This window comes from Panthera leo, chromosome F2, assembly GCF_018350215.1.
Source record: "Panthera leo isolate Ple1 chromosome F2, P.leo_Ple1_pat1.1, whole genome shotgun sequence".
Lineage (NCBI taxonomy): Eukaryota > Metazoa > Chordata > Mammalia > Carnivora > Felidae > Panthera > Panthera leo.
The window spans coordinates 4824375-4848755 of record NC_056695.1 but is presented as its reverse complement, the minus strand read 5'-3'; the positions used below and the strand labels follow the sequence as shown (position 1 = coordinate 4848755).

At 41.9% G+C, this 24381-nt stretch overlaps 1 pseudogene; it reads left to right on the top strand.

Moving 5' to 3' along the window:
• Positions 1-17478: 17478 nt before the first annotated feature.
• LOC122210703 lies at positions 17479-17728 on the top strand (annotated as a pseudogene).
• The last annotated feature ends 6653 nt before the right edge of the window (positions 17729-24381 follow it).

Sequence of the window (24381 nt, the reverse complement as noted above, 5' to 3'; positions counted from 1 at the left end):
TTATGATACATATATAATTCCATATATTTTTTAGTGAACACTAGACAGAAACATTTCTCCATTTGATTAAAATAGCTGAATTAAATTTCTTCAAACATAAACATTTCTAAATTTAGCTTATTTTTAATTTTTGACATAAATTTTTAAATATATTTGATGTTATGAGTCACAGTATGAGATCATTATGCTTTTTTAAGGCTTTTTTGATACATTCGGACAAATCACTTTTCTAAATAAGAAAATAAGTTATTTATTTTTATGAGCAATTTATGCATGTGAAATATATGTATGTATATGTGTGTGTATATATATGTGTGTGTGTATAAATATTTGTGTGTATATGTATATATTATGTATATATAATACATATATATGTATTACATATATATATGCAGCTTTTGCTTTGCATGATTCCAATATGCATGAATTTCAGTTACCATGACCTAGTTAAATAATACCAGTTCAACACAATTCAAATTTTGGTTGCAATGGTTATATAGTAAAGCATTTATCCTGCTTAAAGAGAGGTCTGATCTTTGCCCCCAGCCCCTGGGAGATAACCTCTATGTTGCTGGAGTTTCTAGAGCAATAGGAGTCTTTTGTCATTCATGGTGGACCCCTCAAACAACACTGACAGTTTATGCTAAAATGGTGATGAATGGTGGATGCATTGGACCACTTGGTATCAGCCCAGCCTCTGGGAAAGTGGTCAGGATTAGAGATTGAATTCAACCGTTGGGCAATCAATCAATCAATCAATCATGCCCATTTGTCTAAATCCCAATAAAAACTGTGGACACTGAACTTTAGGCAAGTTTCTCTGGTTGGCAATACTCCATGTGTCACATAATGATGCCAATAGGGTAACACATCCTGAGGTCAATGGAAGCTTTACATTTGGAATCTTTCCAAAGATGTTTGCTATATAATAATATATAATAATTAACCAGTTCTCTACAGATAAACATATGTATATATGTGGTTCTCAGAATAGTTTTGAAACATAGTAAAACTATGCATTTTTATGTGCTTTTCAGTTTTCAAAGTGTTCTTGCGTTCATTTCATTTATTGCTCAAAATACTTCTGAGGCTTAGCTGCTTCTGATGGCAAATCATCGTTCTTTTATCATAGATGATTCTGAAAATTCTAGATAGACCAACAGACAAATAAATCAACAGACTGCTCACCGAATCATGGAGTCTTTCCCTGGGAAACGATCCTACAGACCATGCCATTGACAGTTCATTTTAAGCCTGAAAGATAAAGAAAGTTATCCCACATCAAATATTCTTCCACAACACCAAGCTACTACTATTCACATATCTGTAGAATAGGTTTTTAAAGTAAAATGACCTAAAGAAAAGACTATTTTCCTCCTGACACCCATTATAAAAGTGAGAACCCATTCCAATGGAGACTTATTCTCAACCACAATGGCGGTGAAGAGACCTAGGGATTTTGGCTGTGCGCACTAGCTCTACATCATAGGTAGTTACACAAACAGGGGAGTTTGGTGAGTAAAATCATCGGTTTGGGGCAGAGCTGGACCCAGGTTTCCCTCTTAGTCATCTGCTTACCAATTGGTTCCTTAGCTGGTTATCTGACCACTCAGCCCCACTTTCTTCATCTACATAATGGGGTGTATAAAAGTAGCAATTATCTTAAGAGGATGTTGAGAGGACTAAAATGAAATCATCTCCATAAAGTATCTGACACAGTGCCAATGATATAGCAAGAGCTCAGTAAATGTTAGTTATATACGTTGGCACCAATTGTTTTCCTAACTTCCGGATCTCTGAAACCTTTCACTCAAACTCAAATTACAGAGTTTCCACATAAGCCATTCTACATTTTTGCTTCTTCTGGAAAATGACCCTCTTCCTTTGAGTACTCACAAAATTTGGTCAAATCGATTAGTGCCAGATTTAAAGCTATAGGGTTCTCAACACCTAATGAGCATAAGTATAAGCTGAGAAATGTAGATATTAATGCAGATACTTGGGGCCCCCTATACAGAGATTACAATTCAATTTGTTTGAGGTACAGCCTAAATACCATTATTTTTTACAGTTTTTTAGGTGATTCTAATGTATAGGCAGAAGTATGAAACCAATACTCTAATTTATTACAAGTTCTATAATTTAAATTTTAAATTTAAGGCTTTATAGTTAAAATCTGACCTTTGCATAGGGAAATAAAATGCAGTCAACAGAAACTATCCCTAAGGAAACTCTGATGTTGGACTTATAATTAAAACTTTTTTTTCTAGGGGTGTGTGGGTGGCTTAGTTGACTTCTGCTTAGTTGACTTAGTTGACTCATGACTCACAGTTCATGAGTTCAAGCCCCACGTCAGGCTCTGTACTGACAGCTCAGAGCCTGGGGCCTGCTTCAGATTCTGTGTCTCCCTCTTTCTCTGCTCTTCCCCTGCTTTCTCTCTGACTCTCTCTCTCTCTCTCTCTCTCTCAAACATAAATAAACATTAAAAAAATTTAAAAAACAAAACCCTTTTTTTTTAGTTTATTTATTTTCAGAATGGGGGGAGGGGCAGAAGGAGACAGGTAGGGAGAATCCCAAGCAGCCTCCATTCTGCCAGTGGCAGATCCCAATGCAGGGCTTGAACTCATGAACTGTGAGATCATGACCTGAGCTGAAACCAAGAGTTGGGCGCTTAACTGACTGAGCCACCTAGGCACCCCATTACTAAAAGATTTTAAATCAAGCCCAATAGATACGTCAAAGAACTAAAGGATACAATTTTGAAAGAAACAGTTCATGACAGTGTTGCCCTACCAAATGGAGACTACCAGTAGAGAGAAATTGCAAAGAAAGGACCAAATAGAAATTCTGGAGTTGAAGAGTGTAACTTAAATGAAAACAAAACAAAACAAAACAAAACAAAACAAAACACAACATTAGACTTAACAGCAGATCTCAATGGCAGAAGAAAGAGTCAGAAAAGTTGAAGATAACTGTCTAAGGAAGGCAAAAAAAAAAACTAAAGAAAAATGAAAAGCACCTCAGAGATCTGTGAACACCTGAAAACATGGCAACTTATACACAATGGAGTTCCTGAAGGAGAAGGGGAAGTGAAAGAGGCAAAAGGAACACTTGAAGGAAAAAACGGGCTGAAAACTTTCCAAATTCATAAAAACATCAATTATTTAAGAATTTCTGCCAACCCCAAATAGGATGGACTCAAAGATATTTTCACCTCAAAACATCAGAGCCAAACTGTCAAAAACAAAGACAGAAAGAGAATCCTGGAAACAGCAAGTGAAAAGAGATTCATTCTGTACAAGGGATCCTCAACAAGATTTATGGCTGACTTCTGATCAGAAGCTATGGAAGCCAGAGAGCAGTGGGACGACACATTCACAGTGCTGAAAGAAAACCGTCAAGAATTCTGTGTACAGCAAGATGATTCTTCAAGGTGTAGGAGAAATTAAGATATTCCCAGGCAAAGAAAAACAGCGAATTTATCTCTAGCAATTCCTGCACTACAAGAGATACTAAAGGGAGTCCTTCAGGTTGAAATGAAAGACATCAGCCAGTAACTCAAATCCATGCATATAAAGAAAGAGCACGAGTGCTGACCACAAAGGGGAACGTGACGGGCAATGTACGTGTATTTTTGCATGCAATTCTTTCCTACTTCTTTCGGCCCTAAAACATATTTACGGGGAGCCTGGGGGGGGGCGGGGTTCAGTTAAGTGTCCTACTCTTGATTTCAGCTCAGGTCATGATCTCCCATTTCGTGAGATCAGGCCCCACATCAGGTTCTGCACTGAGCATGGAGCTTGCTTAGGATTCTCTCTCTCCCACTCTCTCTGTCCCTCAAAATAAATAACCGCTCTCCCGCTCGCTCTCTCTCTCTCGAAATAAATAAACTAAAAACATTTATATTTCCATAAAGCAATAATTTTCAAATGTATTAATGGGCTTATAATGCATATATTTATAATTTCAATGTCGATGATTACACAGAGGAGGGGAGAGAAAAGAGTGCTATACCGGGGCAAAGTTTTCACATAGTATTGAAATTAATATTTTTAAATTGAGGACACTAATTGTAATTTCTAGGGCAACCACTAAGAAAATAACTTCTAAAAATGCAGTAAGAGAAATAAGTGATTTAAAATGGTACAACAGGAAATAGCTGTTTACCCTAAAAGAAGGTACTAGTGGACGAATAAGGGGAAAGAGATGTGACACGTAAAGAAAACATACAGAAAATGGCCAAAAGAAATCTTACCTTTCAGTAATTATGTTAACTGAAAATTGATTCACCACTCCAATTAAAAGGCAAAGATTGGCAAAATAGATTTAAAAAGCATTATTCAGCTATAAGCTGTTTGCAAAACACACAATTTAGTTTCAAAGAGACAAACTGGTTGAAAGTAAAGTTTAGGAAAAATATAGTGTGAGAACAGTAATCAAAAGAAATGTTGGGTGGCGCCTGGGTGGCTCCGTCGGTTGGGCGGCCGACTTCGGCTCAGGTCATGATCTCGCGGTCCATGAGTTCGAGCCCCGCGTCGGGCTCTGTGCTGACCGCTCAGAGCCTGGAGCCTGTTTCCGATTCTGTGTCTCCCTCTCTCTGACCCTCCCCTGTTCATGCTCTGTCTCTCTCTGTCTCAAAAATAAATAAACGTTAAAAAAAAAAAAGAAATATTGGGTGGCTATACTAATACCACAGAAAATGGACTTAAGGCAAAAACTGTTACCAGATATACAGGACGTTTTGTAATGATAAAAGGATAGACTATTCGGGAAGACATATAACTGCAGATAAGAAAGTAAAATACTAATGAATAGGTGATTTCATAGAGACAGAAGAGTTGCCAGAAGCTGAGAGGAAATAACGGGCATGTGGTATCGTTTTGTGGTTATAAAATATGTAAAATTAGAATATACTATGAATAAACTGCGCGAATATACTAAAAAATACTGAATCGCACACTTCAAAAGGGGGAACTCCGTGATACGTGAATTATGTCACAATAAACTTGTTATAAAAACCAAAAAGCAAAGGCGTCTAACATGTTGCTGTAGTCCCATTGTTCTCTGTTCAGTAACTTAGGGAGCTTGGCAGAGCAGAACTACAGTGCCAGCTTCATTGTCCTTAGTGACTCTATCCTTAAACCCCTGTAGAGATAAAGTGAGCTCCATTCACCTTTGCTAAATAATAGCTAATGGGCTAAAGAGTTGTCACATGTTTCAGCTGTTGACCAGGCGTGGGAAAGCGAAACATGGAATTCTTAGGACCTTCTGTGGAGAAAAACATACTGAAGCAGTGACTGAAAGACCAACTGTTTGCATGATATTACCTTGTAGCCTCCCTAAGTCACCTCTGACTGAGCAATTGGTCTACTTCCCAGTTATTTACTTGGGAGAAGAGGAGACTGAGGATCCACTGTGATTCTTCGATATTGCCAGACCGACCATTTCTAGTGGACGCTGTTCATGGCAGAAATCGAATCAACGGCGTATTTTCAACCATGTGGCGAATAACCAGATGCAAAATACGACCCTATAAAAGGCATCACCTAAATGAAGCAGCATACTTGGAATTTACTTATCTTAATGAAAACTACCCTCTTGTGTATTTCTAAATTTCTTGAGACAGGTGGGAGTGTAGAACCCCTGGGTAAGAATATACATATCTACATATATGCTATATGTATGGGAGGCTCCCTTATGAAATGTGACCTTACTTACATTTCTAAATGCCTTCACCTGATTAATGCCAAAGTTGTTTAACTTTCATGTCATAGTACCTTGGCAGAGGTGAATTCATACTCAGAAAAAGCTCATGTGATACTTCTGTGATATGGAAATATCTTCCTTGTTATAGTAAGCATCGGCTGCATACTAAAGCCCGCTCAGCAGCTGGGATGATGTAGGGAGAACCATTCTGGTGTCTATAAGTTGTCCATGAAAATTGAGAGTCTGTGTGTCTTCAAGGTTTCTATTTTTTAGGAGCACTAAACACTCACTGGAATTTTATTTTTTTTAATGTGTATTTATTTTTAAGAGAGAGACAGAGGCTGAGTGGGAAAGGGGCAGAGAGAGAGGGAGACACAGAACCCAAAGCAGGCTCCAGGCTCTGAGCTGTCAGCACAGAGCCCAACACGGGGCTCAAACCCACGAACCAACTGTGAGATCATGACCTGAGCAGAAGTCGGATGGGGAACCGACTGGGCCACCCAGGCACCCCTAGAATTTTAAATAATAGAGGAACCAACCGACACAGTGGAAACAACGGTTGTATATTCCCTGATAATTTCATACTGGGATCGTTTTACATTGCTGCAGCACGTACAATAAAGCAATAGCTGATCAAAGTTTGTATATGAGGCGCCGCGTGTCGGGAAGTACAATCCCCTTGCGACAGCTTTATCAACATTCAATCTGCAGTGCGGCTATGACTGCAAAGAGCAATACTTAGGCAGCTCTCCCCTCCCAGCTTCCTGCACACGTTGCCCAAATGCACACCCTGGTGAGCTCACCAGATCACCTTATCTGAACCCTCCCCCTCTCTAACTCCTTCCTATGCTTTACTTTTTCTTCCCAGAATTAGCCCCATCTAAAACTGTTATTAACATTTTTCTTACTTGCATGTTCCTTTCCTCCTCCCCTATTAAACTCTGCATGCAGAGATTTTTCTTGTTCATGACCTCCAGCACGAGAACAGCACCTGCACATTGTAAGCACCCAGCAATGTATGTGCTGGATGAATAAATAAACGTTCATTTCAGGCTCTGAATGCACAACGGTGTAAACTTTCCCAGCTCCCTAGTTTTGCATAAACGTGAAAGTCAATGAATTTTTAGTCTTCCATCAGTCAGGAATTTGGGCTCTGTTGCAGGCAAACCTGTGTCCTCCCTTGGGACTCGCTGGTGAAAACCTCTTGACTCTAGAGGATCATGGTTGTCGGGTTCAGCTATCCCGAAGCCTGGGTGTGTGACCCGGACCTTAGGAAGTCTTGGGTTCTAAGAGAAGATTTAATGCAAGTTCATGTCTCCAAGCTCAGAGTGAACCAGAAAAATACAGAGGCGTAATTGGTGGCAGTCAACATTTGGTGAAGAGAGTGATAGATTATATCTAAATGTTTGTGTTATTTTAAACCTCTCTCCTAATTGCATGTTATGTTCATTCCTAGTGGTGAGTGACACTTGCTTGGTAAAATCCCATCTGCTTTCTTCTGCCTTCCGGAGCAGCTGTGTGTTGCTAGAGGAAATTACAAACCAAGCTGAATGGTTTCACTTTAAATTCATGACCACAAAACCAAAATGGGCCCTTATCATGGCGCAGGACTCCCACCATGTTTCTTTAGTAAGATAATACTCCTCTACACCCCTCGGCAACGGTTTCAAACTTTTTTCTCTTTTTTAAATCTCCTCCCCATACATGTTTAACTGAGACTCTGGAAGCCATAAATTAGACACACTGTGCCTGCCCCATCTTTTTCCCCTTCTGTTACAGGAGAGAAAAAAAAAAAAATGTCTTTCCTTGTTAGGGGCTGAATTATGTGCCCCTCCAAAGTTCACATATTAAAGCCCTAACCCCCATTACCTCGGAATGTGACTGCTATAAAATCAATGCTTGTATACCCTCCTCTGCATGTAAGAGGACAGAGCCCCATAAATGGGATTAGTGCCCTTAGAAAAGAGGTTCAAGTGAGCTCCCTTGCCCCTTTTGCCTGTGAGGACACAGTGGAAAGTGGGCCATCCGTGAACCAGGGAATAGGCTCTTACCAGACACAGACTCTGCCAGCACCTTGATCTTGGATTTTGAGCCTCCAGAACTACAGGCATGTTGTTTAAGCCACCTGGTCTATGGGACTTATTTCTTCAGATGAGTAGGTTTTATTTCCATGAAGATTATGAGTTGCACTTATTATAGTCCCGACAGCTTCTGGATCATTCCTATTCAGTGTATACTTGCTGTTCTGAATTGTGAATGTGGGATCAGAAATTCTGGTAGAGCTGAGATTACTTTTACTTCTGGTACATTAAATGGGTAAACCATCCCATTTGTTGGAAGTATGAGCTTTACTCCCTAGGGAAGGGATAAGAAAGTCACAGGTAGTGCATTTGTCCAAGTCAGATTCAGTTTTTTCCTGGATTCCCATCCCACTGGGCTGGGAGCAGGTTCAACCAGGGACCTAGCAGGGAGTTTCTTCCCCTCCCCTCAGGGTTGAAGGAAAGTGTTTGGCTTCCTATGCCTTCCAGAACACTGGCCACCGCTAACATTTTCACTGTCCAAATCTGAAAATATGGAGCTCAAAAAACCTTGAGCTGAATTTGAAGACAGAGGTCTTTAGCAAAGCAAGCCCCCAGGATTTAAGTCTCCCAGGGACACCACACTGCTGTTTCCCTCTGAGATGACCCCCCTTCCATGGAGTCTTATACAGAAACCTCCTTGGCCCTCTGTTTCCCCCAGATCCCCTATCAGTAACATCTGCTTTGGTTCTCCTTCCGTTTTCAGTAGGCCTAGGTAGAATCTACTCGATTTTCTTTTAGGAGCCTACTTTAAAAATAAAGAAAACCTGTGATTTGGCCGAGCTTTTTTAATAAATGAGACTGAGGGAAGACAAAGTTCTAGGTATAGATGAAAGCAGAAAAGATATACGATTTTATCTGCTTAATCCAATAGGAATGTATTCAGTGCCCATTCTTTGCCAAGCACAGTTCTAGACATCAGTTGCAGCAGTTAGCCAAACAACATTCCTGCCAGCGTGAGGCTTACGTTTCATAGAGAAGACAACATATAAGAACATTCATTTATTCACTTATTCAATCAATGGTAGGTGGTTTGAAGAAAAGTAATGGGAAACAAATGAAGAAACAGCAATGAAAGTAAAACATAGATTGTAATGTCAGGAAAGTCTGAAGAGGTTGTCACATGAAGACCTGAACAAAACTATGGAAGAAGGACATGTAAATACAGAGAAGATAAAAATCATTCCGGGACATGGGGCGCCTGGGTGGCTCAGTCGGTTAAGCGGCCGACTTCGGCTCAGGTCACGATCTCACGGTCCGTGAGTTCGAGCCCCGCGTTGGGCTCTGGGCTGATGGCTCAGAGCCTGGAGCCTGTTTCGGATTCTGTGTCTCCCTCTCTCTCTGCCCCTCCCCCGTTCATGCTCTGTCTCTCGCTGTCTCAAAAATAAATAAACATTAAAAAAAAAAAAAAATCATTCCGGGACAATGGAGAAGGGAAGCCTCAAGGTTCTCATCTTGGCTTGCTCAAAGACCAGCAAGGGAGCCAGCGTGGCTCAAGGGAGAATATGCGAGGCAAAGAGACTGGAACTTCACTCAGGTTCCCAACAGGGAGAGATCTGTAGGTCAGAGGTGGAACTCTCAATGTGCTCTAAGTGTGATGGAAGCCTTGGGGAGCATTCGTTTAATTGCTGCTTTGGGTGTTTGTATGCAGATATCACTAAAGCTGGCCAAGAAGAGAAGTGTCTTTTGCAAAATCTTAGTCATTCCACAGTGTAGCTAGGGCTGGTGGGGGGGGGGTTGGCAGCGGTGGCAAGGAGGTGATGTTCATTGCACAGCGTGGATCCATTTTCATCCTTTTGTTGGACAATTAGTACACCCTTCAAATCAAGAAGGGAGCATTTTTCCTGACAAAATTTCTTGAAGTCTCCTATTAAAAACTTCCCTCCTTTTGGGATGAGCACTGGGTATTGTATGGAAACCAATTTGACAATAAATTTCATATATTGAAAAAAAAACAAAAACAAAAACTTCCCTCCCCTATTTTATCCTTATTTTTTTTTTTGGTCGTGGTGCATCTGAAACACCTATTACTTTGACGTTGGACCTCCCATAATTATCTCCTAATTTTCATATATTTCCCTCTTATTTTGCTTCTCTCTTTTTTCGTTGAGAGATCACTGACATGTAACATTGTATTAGCTTCAAGTGTACGAAATAGTGATTTGATATACGCATACGTTGTGAAATGATCACCACAATAAGTTAACACCCATCACCTCAGGCACATAATGGTAATTTTTTGTTCTTGTGATGAGTACTTTTACGATCTGCCTTAGCAACTAAACTATACGATTCAGTATTGTGAACTATAGTCACCACGCTGTACGTTACATCCCCTGGATTATTTATCTCTTAACTGGAAGTTTGTACCTTTGGACCCTCTTCCCCGCCCCTCACCCCCACCTCCATCTCCAGCAACCACCAAGTTGTTCTCTGTATCTACAAATGCAGCTTTTTGTTTTGGTGTGTGTGTGTGTGTGTGTGCGTGCGTGTGCGTGCGTGTGCATGTGTGTGTGCGTGCGTGTGTGTGCGTGTGTGTGTGTGTGTGCATGTGTGTGTTTTCAGGTTCCACATACAAGTGAGATCTATGGTATTTTTCTTACAGCAGCTCAAATGGTCTACAACAGTAACTATATTTGAACATGGGGTCTTTATAGAGATAATTAAGTTAAAATGAGTTCAGTACAGTGGCCCCTAACCCAGGATGACTGGTGTCCTCATAGGAAGAGGACCTTGCATACACAGAGACATGTGTACACAGAGGAAGACCACATGAACACACAAAGAGAAGACAGGTGAAGGAAAGGGTCCTTCTCCCATAATCCTCAGAAGGAACCAAACCTGCTGACAGCTTGATCTCAACTTCCAGCCTCCAGAACTGAGAAAATGGTTTTCTGTTGTTTAAGCCGCCCGGTCTGTGGCGTCTTGTCAGGGCAGCTCTAGGACACTAATGCGTTCCTTCCATCGTAATACGTACCAGAAGTCAATCTCTTCAACTGTGGTTTGGTGCTCATGCCTCCCTGTGTTCTCTTGCCACTGCTTTCTGTTGTCCACTCTCCCTTGAATCACCAATCGTATGTCTTAAGTACCAACTACAGAAAATGCCTCTTCAATTTTATCATTTCAGCCCAGAACGCTCAAGTCCAGACTCCTTTGTTTGACTGCCTGACTTTTCCATTGAAATATCTTTGCAAATACTTCAACGCAATCTTTTCAAAATAGAAAATTCTTTTCTTCTACACATAACTCGTATTCCCCAATTTTTCCCACCAGCTTCTTGAGCCCTTAAATCAGAGCCCTTGTGATCACTCTTGACTGCTGACTGTCTTTGCCTATCATATCCTTCCATACCTATCAGTACATTCCATCACCGGCAGACTCTTCGCCTAAAAGATATGTGCCATAACATTCCTCTCTCTCTCTCTCCACTACCATTCACTAGTTTAGGTCACTCGTGCCTCTCACCATAAGGTTTATCACACCAAGAACTCACTAACGGGTCTCTACCCCACCCCAGCCAGTTTTCTACACAGAACCCAGAATGGAATTTTTAGTACTTAAATCGGACCATGTTGTTTCCCTCCTCAGAGTCCTGATGTTCCTTCCCCAAGCACATAAATTTAAATCTCGGGACCCAAGGTCCTGCACATGTGGCCAGTGCCCACCTGCATGACCTCTTCCCTTTGACTGTGTTTGTGCCCTACCCCAGACAGCCTCCTTCATCCCATTCAGGACCCTTGCATAAGTTTTTCCTTATATTCCATACGCCCTCTTACCCCCCACTCCACATATAGCCAGCTCTTTTTCATCACACAGGGCTGGGTTTATATGCTGCCTCCTAAGAGAGGGCTTTCTTGGCTATCTTCCATAGCATGTTCCCCTCCCATATTTCTTCTCAGTAGCCTGGGTTGATTTTCATTTATAGCAAGACAAATTTTAGTAAATTTTTATATGTCTTTTTTTTTCTCCAACTCTCCCACCTGACTACCAGCTATGCCAGAGCAGGGACCATATCTGTCCGGTTTATCATTTTATCCCCAGCATCTACCACAGAACCTGATGAATAGCAGGTGATCAATAAACAGTAGCTAACAAAGAATACATATTATAGAAAATGCATAAACCCTTGTTCTCCAAGCTTGTAGTTATCCATACCTATTTTTTTTAAAACTAGGATTTCAGCCACTGATCCTTGAAGCTTCAAATCTATAAAATGATAACATACATCACATGTTCCACATAGCAAGCAGATCATTTACTATTTCCTGGCTACCAGCAGGAGGAGTCACAATGTACTAGGTTAAGACAAAGGGCCAGAAGTGGCAAGAAACCTCCACGAACTTGTTCTTCAAGAATAATCAGTGCCTGGGTTGCATGAGATTAGTGTCCCCTATTATAATATCATAAGTTGCATGAAAAAAGAGGTTACTCCAGTGTCTTGGTCCCAAAATTATGAAAATGTGATTCGTTTATTACAAAGAGGTGGACAAATCTTAGACAAGTCACTTGACGTTGCTTTTTATTTGATGTCCTGCCTAATGAGATGAAGGACAAAGTTTAGCTTTGCAATCAAAGCAAATTTCAGATTTGCAAGAAACACCTGGTTTAGCCCAGATCTTCTAGAAAGCAGAGCCAGAAAAAAGGATTAAGTTCCTAAAGCTTATTTGAGAGGTGCAAGCCCAAAACAGTGAGGTGAGGAAAAATGCAAAGCCAGACAAAGAAATGTATGAGACACCGCGCGTATGACACATGACAATACTTCACATCAGCTGGAAAACAACCAGCCTGTCCACGTGCAGGGCTCTGGGCTGTCCCCACTAGGGGGGAGGAAGGGTGAGTATATTTGCTCAGCTCCCTCCTGTGTACCATTTCTCATCATTCAAGGTTTGTTCTGCAGGCGGCTCATTCCCACACCCTGGCTCTTGACCTCTGGGCAGGTGGGAGCCAATTCCCACATTACCTGGTATTCGTGCAGGTCTGAAAGTGGAAAGGCAACTCGGCATGGGTGAGGCACCAAGTGAGAGGAGAGGGAGTCAGAGAATCTGAGCTAGGACGAGCCTGCCTGTAATCAACAACTTTCTCTTTAACTTCCTCCAGAAGATATCATCCAGGGGTGCCTGGGTAGCTTAGTCCGTTGAGCACCCAATTCTTGGTTTCAGCTCAGGTTATGATCTCACCGTTCGCGGGATCGAGCCCATGTCAGGCTCCAGACTAACATCAAGGATCCTGCTTGGGATTCTCTCTCTCCCTCTCTCCTGGCTCCTCCCCCACCCTCAAAATAAATAAACTTTAAGAAAGAAAGTTTAAGGGGTGCCTGGGTAGCTCAGTCGGTTAAGCGTCCGACTTCGGCTCAGGTCATGATCTCACAGTCTGTGAGTTCGAGCCCCGCGTCCGGCTCTATGCTGACGGCTCGGAGCCTGGAGCCTGCTTCCGATTCTGTGTCTCTGTCTCTCTCTCTCTGTCCCTCCCCTTGCTTGCGCTCTACTTCTCTCTCTCTCAAAAAGAAATAAATGTTAAAAAAATTTTTTTAATTAAAAAGAAAGAAGACATCATCCAAACTAAGATTTAGCACCTCCAGAATTAGTTACCTTCTTTTGTTAGGAAGTTTTAACTTTTCTTGAGCTAAAATCTGAGTCCTAACGGTCATGCTCTTACTGCTTCCACCTATGCTCCCTTCACTAAGCGCAGGCAGGAGACCAAGCACATTACTGACATCATCTCATGCATTCCTTACACAAACCCTGTGAAGTTAGTACGGTTGTCCTTAGAACAGAGATAAGGGTAATGAAGTTTAAATCAGTTTTTAATGTTTATTTTTGAGAGAGAGACAGAGAGAGAGAGAGAGACAGAGAGAGAGAGAGAGAGAGAGAGAGAGAGAGAGAGAAAGCAGAAGAGGGGCAGAGAGCGAGGGAGACACAGAATCCGAAGCAGCTCCAGGCTCCGAGCTGTCAGCACAGAGCCTGACGCGGGGCTGGAACCCACGTACCGTGGGATCATGACCTGAGCCAAAGTCAGATGCTCCACCGACAGAGCCACCCAGGCGACCCGAGGGTAATGAAGTTTAAATACATCAACTAGCAGAGACAAGTTTCCACAACTATCCAGGGATGAGCTGGCACATGAATCTGAGCTACCTGACTGAGCTCAGACTGAATCGCTGTGTAGACTGTCCCCTTTCACAGCCCTATTGCTCAGGATTCCTTCCCTGGATGACACAGAAGCTTATCATCTCGTCAAAATACAACCCCCTTCAATATTAGAGGTGGCTTTCACCTAAGGCCCAAGCTCTCTCCACAGCCATTCTTTATTTTTCATGATCGCCTTGGTCAAACTATGTTGGTCCTTTAAAGGTTCTTGGAGATCATCTCTTTATACAGCCATTTCCTGCCTTTAGGTACAAATGAGGAGAAAAGAAAGAGTCTTCCTCTGTTTTCTATTTTAATTTGGTCTTTCTGCGATTAATACCACACACACACACACACACACACACACACACACACACACACACCACCCCTTAAATCTTTTTCCGATGGCATCTAATACTAGAATCCGATATGGAAGAATTTACAGCTGCACTTCACAGGTTGTTTTTTTACAGCATTTAGAAGTGTTTTTGTTTTCTAGCAGAATTATTAAGTGTTACTATATTAAATTCATTTACAATGCTTCTGTTTTGTTTCCAGAAAATTCTGCTCTCTCAAGGGTTGGGTAAAACTAATTGCCAAACCCCAGGAAGAGAAAATTAATGTTAGAATAATATTTTCTCTTCTGTTTTTTTTATTTGAAAAGTTAGAACTTCTCGTGGTCCCAATCGTCATGGATTAAATCTCTGATAGATACAGCGTATTAAGTCATTTAAGGTAAAATTTACATTTTAGAATGGAGAAGTACAGGAAATAGGGTACAGAGCTATGCAAACTCTGCTTTGAATCCCAGCCCTGTAACTTTTACTAGACGAGTGCTGTCAGGAAAACCACTCCAATTATCTAACCTTGCTTTTGGCAAATTGAGGATAATGGTTTCTATCTCACAGGATTTGGGGGAAGACGAACATGAGATAACAATAGTCCTTGACTCAACTTTAATAGTCAGTAAACGGACTCGTATTTTTCATGATGGCTATTGTTACATACCTTCATAACATAAAAGTAAGCAAGCTTTGTTGTCCTCAATATTACCCATTGTGAATGTTTTCATATCAAAGACATCAGATTCAACAATCAACACAGATTTTTTAGGCAAATTAATGCAAAATACTTCTATATAGCTGCCTCTTCAAAGATGTCCCTTGGGAAATACCAACACCCCGCATATACTGTTAGGTGTTCCATGAGAAAAGTTCCAAAATTAATACATGTGGGAAACAACATGATATTCCCTCTTGAAAGTTCACATGCATAATAGCATACTAAAGGCTCAGAGATTCCTTATGGGAAAGAACCTATTAAATTTGTGCTAACCCAACGTATTTTGGAAATTACTTGGCCAGGAAGTACATATCTTTTTTCATAGAACATCTAGTACTGTCTCTCTCGACGCTGGTGTCACACGGGACCGAGCTTGGGAACACTTCATGGGAACATGTGGAGTAGCAATACTCACAAGGGAGGATCCGTGGAAGCGTCGTGTGGAAATAATCGTTTGGAGCGTGCTTCCCTGATGCTAAGGAACTCTGAGTCACGACGTAATTACATGGCACTAGCACAGTTGCCCTACTCCAAGCAGTCATTTTCATGCAGATGACTGGTGCGAAATAAAACGGCACATTATGCACAAGGCAAAGAAGTGCACACCGCTATTGGCTCGGGCACCGTGAAAGCAGTCTGCTCGCTTTGGTGGTGCCCGGACGAATTTCGCTATGGTTTGTTTTTCAAAATATCGGTTTAATTTGCGAGTCTATATTTCGAACACTGGCTTGCCTTTTCAAAGCGAGCAGGCGTAGCAGGACACTGCAGGAATTTTGTGAAGGCACTTCCTGCTTCCTAGCCGAGCAGTGAAGGTGCGCAGGCGAAGGCAGGGACGCGGAGCCTCGGACTTGGCAGAGGGACACGCTTTGGTGCTTACGAGCTGCTATGCCCTCTGGAAACCGGTTTCCCATTTGTGAGTCTGGAACACGATAACCTATGCAGTAGCATTTTCCATAGTGATAAGTTCTGTGTACATACAAGGTATTGGTATCAAAGTCCATACTGCTAAAAGATGGCGAAGAAAGGTCTACACGTGTGTATGAGTGAGAAGTAACAATCGTGACTGCAAATTTGAGGGGATTCCTATTCCTCTTTGCTCACATTTCTAAGTGGGGATTTCTGCTCCATTCCCCCAAATCTCAGATCTATATCCGAGGACCAATTTCAGCCTTTACACGGCTCTCCACATAAAAAGTGACTTATCTGAGCAGAGAGAAGTTGGCGTCTGACATCCATCAGTCCCCTGCCATCTACTGGTTATGATGTTCACTGGGACCTTGGCGCCCAGCTCCTTGCCCTCTGCCCGTGGCTTCCTGCTTTTCTTTTCTCCCAAGTGGCCTCTGGGGGCAGGATGGGACCCCAGGGGATAGGGGAAAGTGAAAGGAGCCTGCAGTGCGGGGTGGAGAATTTCAATTCAGAGATGACATTACTAGCAACCCTATTTTCTTAGGGTAGAAGGTGTGTAACTGGTTCTTCAGAGAGGAATCCAGTGACAAAGAGCGTTACTTATAAAAACCACATATCAAGTCTGTAACAAAAAAGACAGACCATATCTAGTGTTGAGGATGTCGAGAATACGGACCCCTTATATGCTGCTGTGGGAAGGTAAAATGGTGCAGTTGCTTTGTTGCTTTGGAAAAGAGTTTGGCAATTTCTAAACATGTTAAAAATGAACTTACTATGCAACCCAAAAATTCCACCACTGGAAATTCGCCCAGGAAAAATACAAGCATGCGTCCACACAAAGACATGTATATAAAACTTCCTAGCATCCTTATCCATAACAGACCAAAATTGGAGACAATCCAAATGTCATGAAGAGATAAATGCATCAGGGCCCTCTGGCTGATGCAGCCAGAGAGTGTGCAACCTTGATCTTGGGGTTGAGTCCGAGCCAATGTTACGTGTAGAGATTAGTAAAAAAATTAAAGAAAAAAGAGATAAATGCATTCAAAGTGTTGTGTATTCATAGATGGAACACTATTTAGCTAACAAGCAATGAAGTACTGAGATGTGCTAAAACATGGATAAATCTCAAAAGTATTCTGCCAAATGAAAGAAACCGGATGAGAAAGGCCACATATTATGTGATCCCGTTGATATCAAATGGTCCGAACACACAAATTCATGAAATTGGAAAGCATATCTGTGGTTGCCTAAGGCTAGAGAAGGAGTGGGGATTAACTGAAAATATGCAACACGGAGTTTTTGGAGGGATGGGAATGTTCTAAAGTCAGATATTGGTGATAATTGCACAACTCTCTATATTTTCTAAAAATCACTGACTTGTACTTATAATGGGTGAGTTTTATAAAACTCAGGCTGTTATGAACGAGCAAAGCCACATAATACGTAATAGTTTAAAAACTGGTGTGCTTAACGTAACTACTGAAATACAGGTATTTTATTTGAACATGTGCTTCCCTGGCACCTCCACCTTCTGCCCCGAGCCAGCTGTGGGTGCTGCACTCCACGATCACGCTGCCCCAGTGTCTCTGGAGCCTACAATGTTGGGTCCCAAAGGGGAACTGGGCCTGCCAGTGGAGGCGGGCACGGAAGGCAAGGATGACGGCTTCGGGGATACAGAATGTTACCATCAGCTCCATGCTGGACCAGATCAACTCCTGTCTGGACCACTTGGAGAAGAAGAACGACCACCTCCATGCCCTCCTCCAGGAGCTGCTTGAGTCCATCGGGCAGACAAGCCCTGAATTCCAGCGGCAGCTCGGGGAGGCTGCTAGTGATGCCGGTCCCTAGACTCTGGGAGCCCCAAACTGCCCCAAACCCTGCCTCCCTGGGCTAGGCTCTGGCCTGGGCACTCACCATTTGGCTTAGATACCTTCTCAAGGGCTGGCCTACAGGTCCCCTGGGGGTGTGTCTGTCTGGGCCACCCTTCTGCTACTCCCTCTGGTGTGCCTGGGCCAGCCCCCAGCATCCCCTCCTGGGGTCAGGTGTGGGTCTGCAACCCACCCACCTTTGCCTGCCTGCCCCATTCCATGGCATTTCCCACTCTGCCTAGGCCTTGAGTGTCCACATCAAACAAATCTCTAATGAGAGAGAGAGAGAGAGAGAGAGAGAGAGAGACAAAGGAGGGAGGGAAGGAAGGAAGGAAGGAAGGAAGGAAGGAAGGAAGGAAGGAAGGAAGGAACAGAGGGAGGAAGGGGAAAAGAAAAAGGGGAAGGGAAGGGAACAGACAGGAAAGGAAGGGAAAGAAAGGAAAGGAAGGGGAAAGGAAAGGAAAGGAGAAGGGAAAGGAAGGGAAAAGGAAAGACAAAATCTGCTTTCAGCAATATTATAGTTCTTTGGGTGATTATTTTCCTCTGCCATTGAATGTATCTTAGTAATTACATAAGAATTTTCACATACAGTGAAAATTCTGCTACCAGTCAAATGCAGTCAGAAGGATGTATGAACTAATTTACAGGCAGTTCCCATTTGCAGGTCCATATTGTAGCACCTTCACATCTGAGCAGTAAGGCCCAGGAGTATTCCATACCCCAGAAGCTCTTGCAACATGGAGTCCTGTGAGAGTATTAAATTTGCAGAAATCCTATTTTTTTAGGATTTTCTTAATTTTGATATGAAATGGATATACACACGCTTACAACTACTCCAACTACTCAATATAGTTTTCAGTGTATAGCACCTTGCTTTCTGAAAGACTATATATGTAAATTCTTTGGCTAATCCCTAATGCCCTTAACACCCCCTGCTAATATACTAGCTACATGAAATACTAGCTACAGGAAATATTTCATTAAAAAGCAGTTTCATATCTACAGTGCCTTGAGGAGTTGTACCTTACATTACCCTTGACTAGTTTTTGTTTTTGTTTTTGAAATCAAGAAAATGTTTATAAAGCCCTACAGAGGGGCGCCTGGGTGGCTCAGTCGGTTGAGTGTCCGACTTCAGCTCAGGTCATGATCTCACGGTGAGTTCGAGCCCCGCGACGGGCTCTGTGCTGACCGCTCGGAGCCAGGGGCCTGCTTCAGATTGTGTGTCTCCCTCTGTCTCTGCCCCTCCTGCTCATGCTCTGTCTCTGTCTCAAAAATAAATAATAACATTAAAAAAATATTTAAAAAGCTATACAGAGACCTGACTCAGTGAACTGATAATTTATTAAACAACACTCCTGAAGTTTAAGGGCCACGCCCAGAATATTTATTTTCTCCAGGGGCCTTACTGGTAGAGTTAGGCACATTAATAATAACAGAAGCATTTTTATGTTCTCTACGCTTCGATAAAAATGATGCACCATTACTTAAATCCCATAGTTCTGCAAGACAGATGAATAGATAGTCAACACCAAACCTGGAAAGCAGTAATTTCCGTTCAACTGTTATTTTTCTCATGTTCTGTGGCTGCAAATTCTGACAGAAACGGACAATGCAGTTGCTAAAACGAGTATGAAAATGATAATGAGAATCAAGAAGTACAACACTGACAACTAATCAATTGCCAATAATTAAAACATTTTGGAACAAAGCACCATGAAAAGACAGTTTCTGTAATTACTAAAGCTGCATAGACAAAGAACACCGTGGCCAAGTAGGTGCCAGTTCTGCACCTGAAGCATTAGCAAGTCTTAAACCTCTACCCCGGGTGGTCAAACAAATGAGAAACCACCAGCAAGAGCTCCCCGCTGGCAAGGAATAGTAGTGTTCCCTAAAATCTCTTTGGGGAAATGAGGCAGAACATTTCTAGGTGCAATGAGACTTTTTAAAAGAACTTCATGCTTTTTTTTCCATACTCTGAAAGATTAAAAGCTACTCCCTGAGTTGTACATGAAAATGACTTTCCAGGGGTGCCTGGGTGGCTCAGCCGGTTAAGCGTCCGACTTTGACTCAGGTCATAACCTCACGGTACCTGGGTTCATTTGTCGGGCTCTGTGCTGACAGCTCAGAGCCTAGAGCCTGTTTCGGATTCTGTGTGTCCCCCTATCCCTGCCCCTCCCCAACTTGTGCTCTCTGTCAAAAATAAATAAGTAAATAAATAAATAAATAAGAAAATGGCTTTACACACCCAGCAAAGTTATCAGATCTGTTTAGGACTGTTTTTTTTTTTTTTTTTTTTTAATGGGATATGTTTCTTTTTCTCGGTGACATAATAAGACCTAAGGATCGGGGCGCCTGGGTGGCTCAGTCGGTTAGACGTCCGACTTCAGCCCAGGTCACGATCTCGCGGTCCGTGAGTTCGAGCCCCGCGTCGGGCTCTGGGCTGATGGCTCAGAGCCTGGAGCCTGCTTCTGATTCTGTGTCTCCCTCTCTCTCTGCCCCTCCCTTGTTCATGCTCTGTCTCTCTCTGTCTCAAAAATAAATAAACGTTAAAAAAATTTAAAAAAAAAAAAAAAAAAAAAAAAAAAGACCTAAGGAAGGCTTCCCTGCCTAGAAATCTCTGAAGCTGTTTTACATTTAAAAAGTTTTCAATTGTGGTACTATACCCAACATAAAATTTACCAAGTATGTTTACGTGCACAATTCAGTACTGTTAACCGTGTGCACTTGTGCAAGCCATTCCCCGAGTTTTTTTATCTTGTAAAACTGAACGTGTATATTCACTGAAGTCTATACTCCTCATTTCTTTCCCCCCCACAGCCCCCGGCAACACCATTCTACTTTCTGCCTCTATGAATATAACTACTCTCAGTAGCTCATTAAGCAGAATCGTACAGTGTTTGTTTTCTTGGGACTAGTTTATTTCACTTTGCACAGTATCTTCAAGGTACATCCACAATGTAGCACATGTCAGCACTTCACTCCTTTTAAGGGCTGAGTAATAGCCCCTTGTATGTATATACCACATGTTGTGTATCCATTGATCTGTCAATGGGCCTTGGGTTGCTTTCACCTCTTGATTATTACGGGTAATGCTGCTATGAACATGAGTGTATGTTCTATCTCTTTGGCATTCTGCTTTCAATTCTTTTGGATTCATATGCCCAGAAGTAAAATTGGTGGTAATTCTATTTTTAATTTTTGGAGGAACTGTCATATTGTTAATCCATAGTGCTTGTACCATTTTTACATTCCCAACAACAGTGCACAAGTTTTCTAATGTCTTCGTATCCTTATCAATACTTGCTACTTTTTTATTTTTTTTTTAGTAGTCATCTAAATGGATGTGGAATAGGGGCGCCTGGGTGGCTCAGTCGGTTGAGCGTCCGACTTTGGCTCAGGTCATGATCTCCCAGCTTGTGGGTAAGGGCCCCCGCATCGGCTCTGTGCTGACAGCTCGGAGCCTGGAGCCTGCTTCGGATTCTGTGTCTCCCTCTCTCTCTGCCCCTAACCCACTTGCATTCTGTCTCTGTCTCTGTCAAAAATAAATAAACATTGGGGTGCCTAGGTGGCTCAGTCAGTTAAGGGTCTGACTTCAGCTCAGGTCATGATCTCGCGGTCCGTGAGTTGGAGCCCCGCGTCGGGCTCTGTGCTGACAGCTCAGAGCCTGGAGCCTGCTTTGGATTCTGTCTCCCTGTCTCTCTTCCCCTCCCCTGCTCACGCTCTGTCTCTCTCTGTCTCAAAAATAAATAAACGTCAAAAAAATAAAAAAATAAATAAAATAAAAAAACATTAAAAAAAATTAAATGGATGTGGAATATTATGTCATTGTGGTTTTGACTTATATTTTCCTAATTAGTGATTTTGAGCATCTTGTTACATGCTTGCTGGTTTTAAAGCCTTTAAGTTGTAAAAACATGGCCAGTTTTTATATGGTCAACCATTTTGTCTCTAGATTTCCATTCATCGTGCTACTTGTTCAGCAGATTTTCTTTCTTTGGAAGCATTTTTAAGAAATCATACTTTGAAACATACATACATGTCTGCAACAAAAAGATATTTCAAACCTCTGTGCTTTTAACTGTAACCATCTTTTTTTGTTTTGTTTTTAGTTTTTTTTAATATTTATTTTTGAGGGAGAGAGAGAGAGAGAGACAGAGCACGAGCAGGGGAGGGGCAGCGAGAAAGGGAGACAGAATCTGAAGCAGGGTCCAGGCTCTGAGTTGTCAGCACAGAGCCTGAACGGGGGGTTCGAACCCACGGACTGTAAGATCATGACCTGGGCTGAAGCAGGACGCTTAACCAACTGAGCCACCTGGGCGCCCCCTGACTATGACCATCTTAACAAACATATTTTGTAAAAAATAAAGTTACAAATAATCTTAGCCTAATGGCTAGAAGCGTGAGCAAAATTCTGTTCTCACACTTGGGTTGGTGGCTGTGTTAGTTTGCTAGCACGGCCATCACAAAGTTCTACTGAGTAGCTTAAACAACAGAAATGTATGTTCTCATGATTCTGGAGGCTAGAGGTCCAAGATCAAATTTTCATCAGGGGTGACTTCTTTGGAGGCCTCTTTCCTTGGCTTGTTGATGGCCTCTTCTCCCTGGTCTTCACACGGTCTTCCTTGTGTATATGTCTGTGTCCTAATCTCTTCTTATAAAGGCACGAGTCATATGGTGTTAAGGCACACCCTAATGACCTTTCTTAAGCTTAATTATCTTTTTAAAGACCCCATCTCCAAATACAGTCACATTCTAAGGACATGGGGCTGGGATTTCAAGGTATGAATTTAGAGGGGGACACAATTTCCCCCAAACTAGCTGTAGCAGATGAAGAGAAGATAAGGCACTTCTGTCAGAGCCCAGCTGAGAGTTCAGACTCCAGATCTAGCTGGGAAGAAAGCTGTGTGGCAAAGCCGTTATGGAAAAGTAACAATATACTACCCAAAAGGTTATCAATGGCCTTCATAGCATTGAGGGGGGTTGTGTGTAGAGAATGAAGAGTCCCTAAGGTCAAGAAAAACAGAAAAACAGAATCTGTCTTCTTGGAGTGGCAATAAGATGACCCTCAAGAGAAGAAGGAGTCAGGCTCTTTTGTATTTCTTTTTTGTTTTTTTTTTCTTTTTTAATTTTACATCCAGTTTAGTTAGCATATGATCCAATAATGATTTCAGGAGTAGATTCCAGTGATTCACCCCCTATGTATAACACCCAGTGCTCATCCCCACAAGTGTCTTCCTTAATGCCCCTTACCCATTTAGCCCATTGATGGCTCAACCCACAAACCCTCCAGCGACCCTCAGTTTGTTCTCTACATGTAAGAGTCTCTTCTGTTTTGTCCCCCTCCCTGTTTTTATATTATTTCTGCTTCCCTTCCCTTATGTTCATCTGTTTTCTATCTTAAATTCCACATATGAGTGAAGTCATATGATGTTTGTCTTTCTCTAATTTCATCCAGCACAATACCCTCTAGTTCCATCCACGTTGTTGCAAATGGCAAGATTTCACTCTTCTTGATTGCCGAGTAATACTCCATTGTATATAAATACCACATCTTCTTTATCCATTCATCTGTAGATAGACATTTGGGCTTTTCCCATATTTTGGGATGGTGCTGTGTGGGAAAATAGTTTCAAGAATTCCTTATACTTACATAAATGGGTTGAAAAAGCTTAAGGTGGAAAGCTGCCACCACAGGGTGAAAGTTCCCAAGGTTAGTTAGCAAGATATTGTAGTGGGATCATGAGTAACTTGTTACATCACCTGCAGGAAACTACTTTCCATCTGGCACCAATATACTTTTATCACTACTTCAAACTCCACTTGCCCTCCAGACCCTTTGCTCCTTACACACACAAGTTAATGATTACTATCTGATTGTTTTCTTCAGCACGTTCACCACATATGTAAGATCTTGAGAGCTTAACCAGTACAGAGATGCAACTCCTGTTCAGGGCTCTTGTCTTCTCCAAGACATTAGCTTCTCTCATTTTCATTTCTGCATCTGCTCTCTTACTGGACAAGAGAGAACTCCAGACTCAGAGTTTATATGAGACTCACAGCTGCTGTAAACATTGGGGTGCTTGTGCCCCTTTGAAAGACACACATCTGTACCCCTTGGATAAATACCTAGGAGTGTAATTGTTGGGTCATAGGGTAGTTCTATTTTTAACTTTTTGAGGAACCTCCATAACTGTTTTCCAGAGTGGCTGCACCAGTTTGCATTCCCACCATCAGGGCAAAAGAGATCCTCTTTCTCCACATCCTCGCCAACATCTGTTGTTGCCTGAGTTGTAAATTTTAGCCATTCTGACAGGTGTGAGGTGGTATCTCATTGTGGTGTTGATTTGTATTTCCCTGATGATGAGTGATGTGGAGCATTTTTTCATGTGTCTGTCAGTCATCTAGATGTCTTCTTTGGAGAAGTGTCTATTCATGTTTTTTGCCCATTTCTTCACTGGATTATTTGTTTTTTGGGTGCTGAGTTTGATAAGTTCTTTATAGATTTTGGATATTAACCCTTTATCTGATATGTCATTTACAAATATCTTCCCCCATTCTATTGATTGCCTTTTAGTTTTGTTGATTGCTTCCTTCACTGAGCAGAAGTTTTAATCTTAATGAGGTCCCAATAGT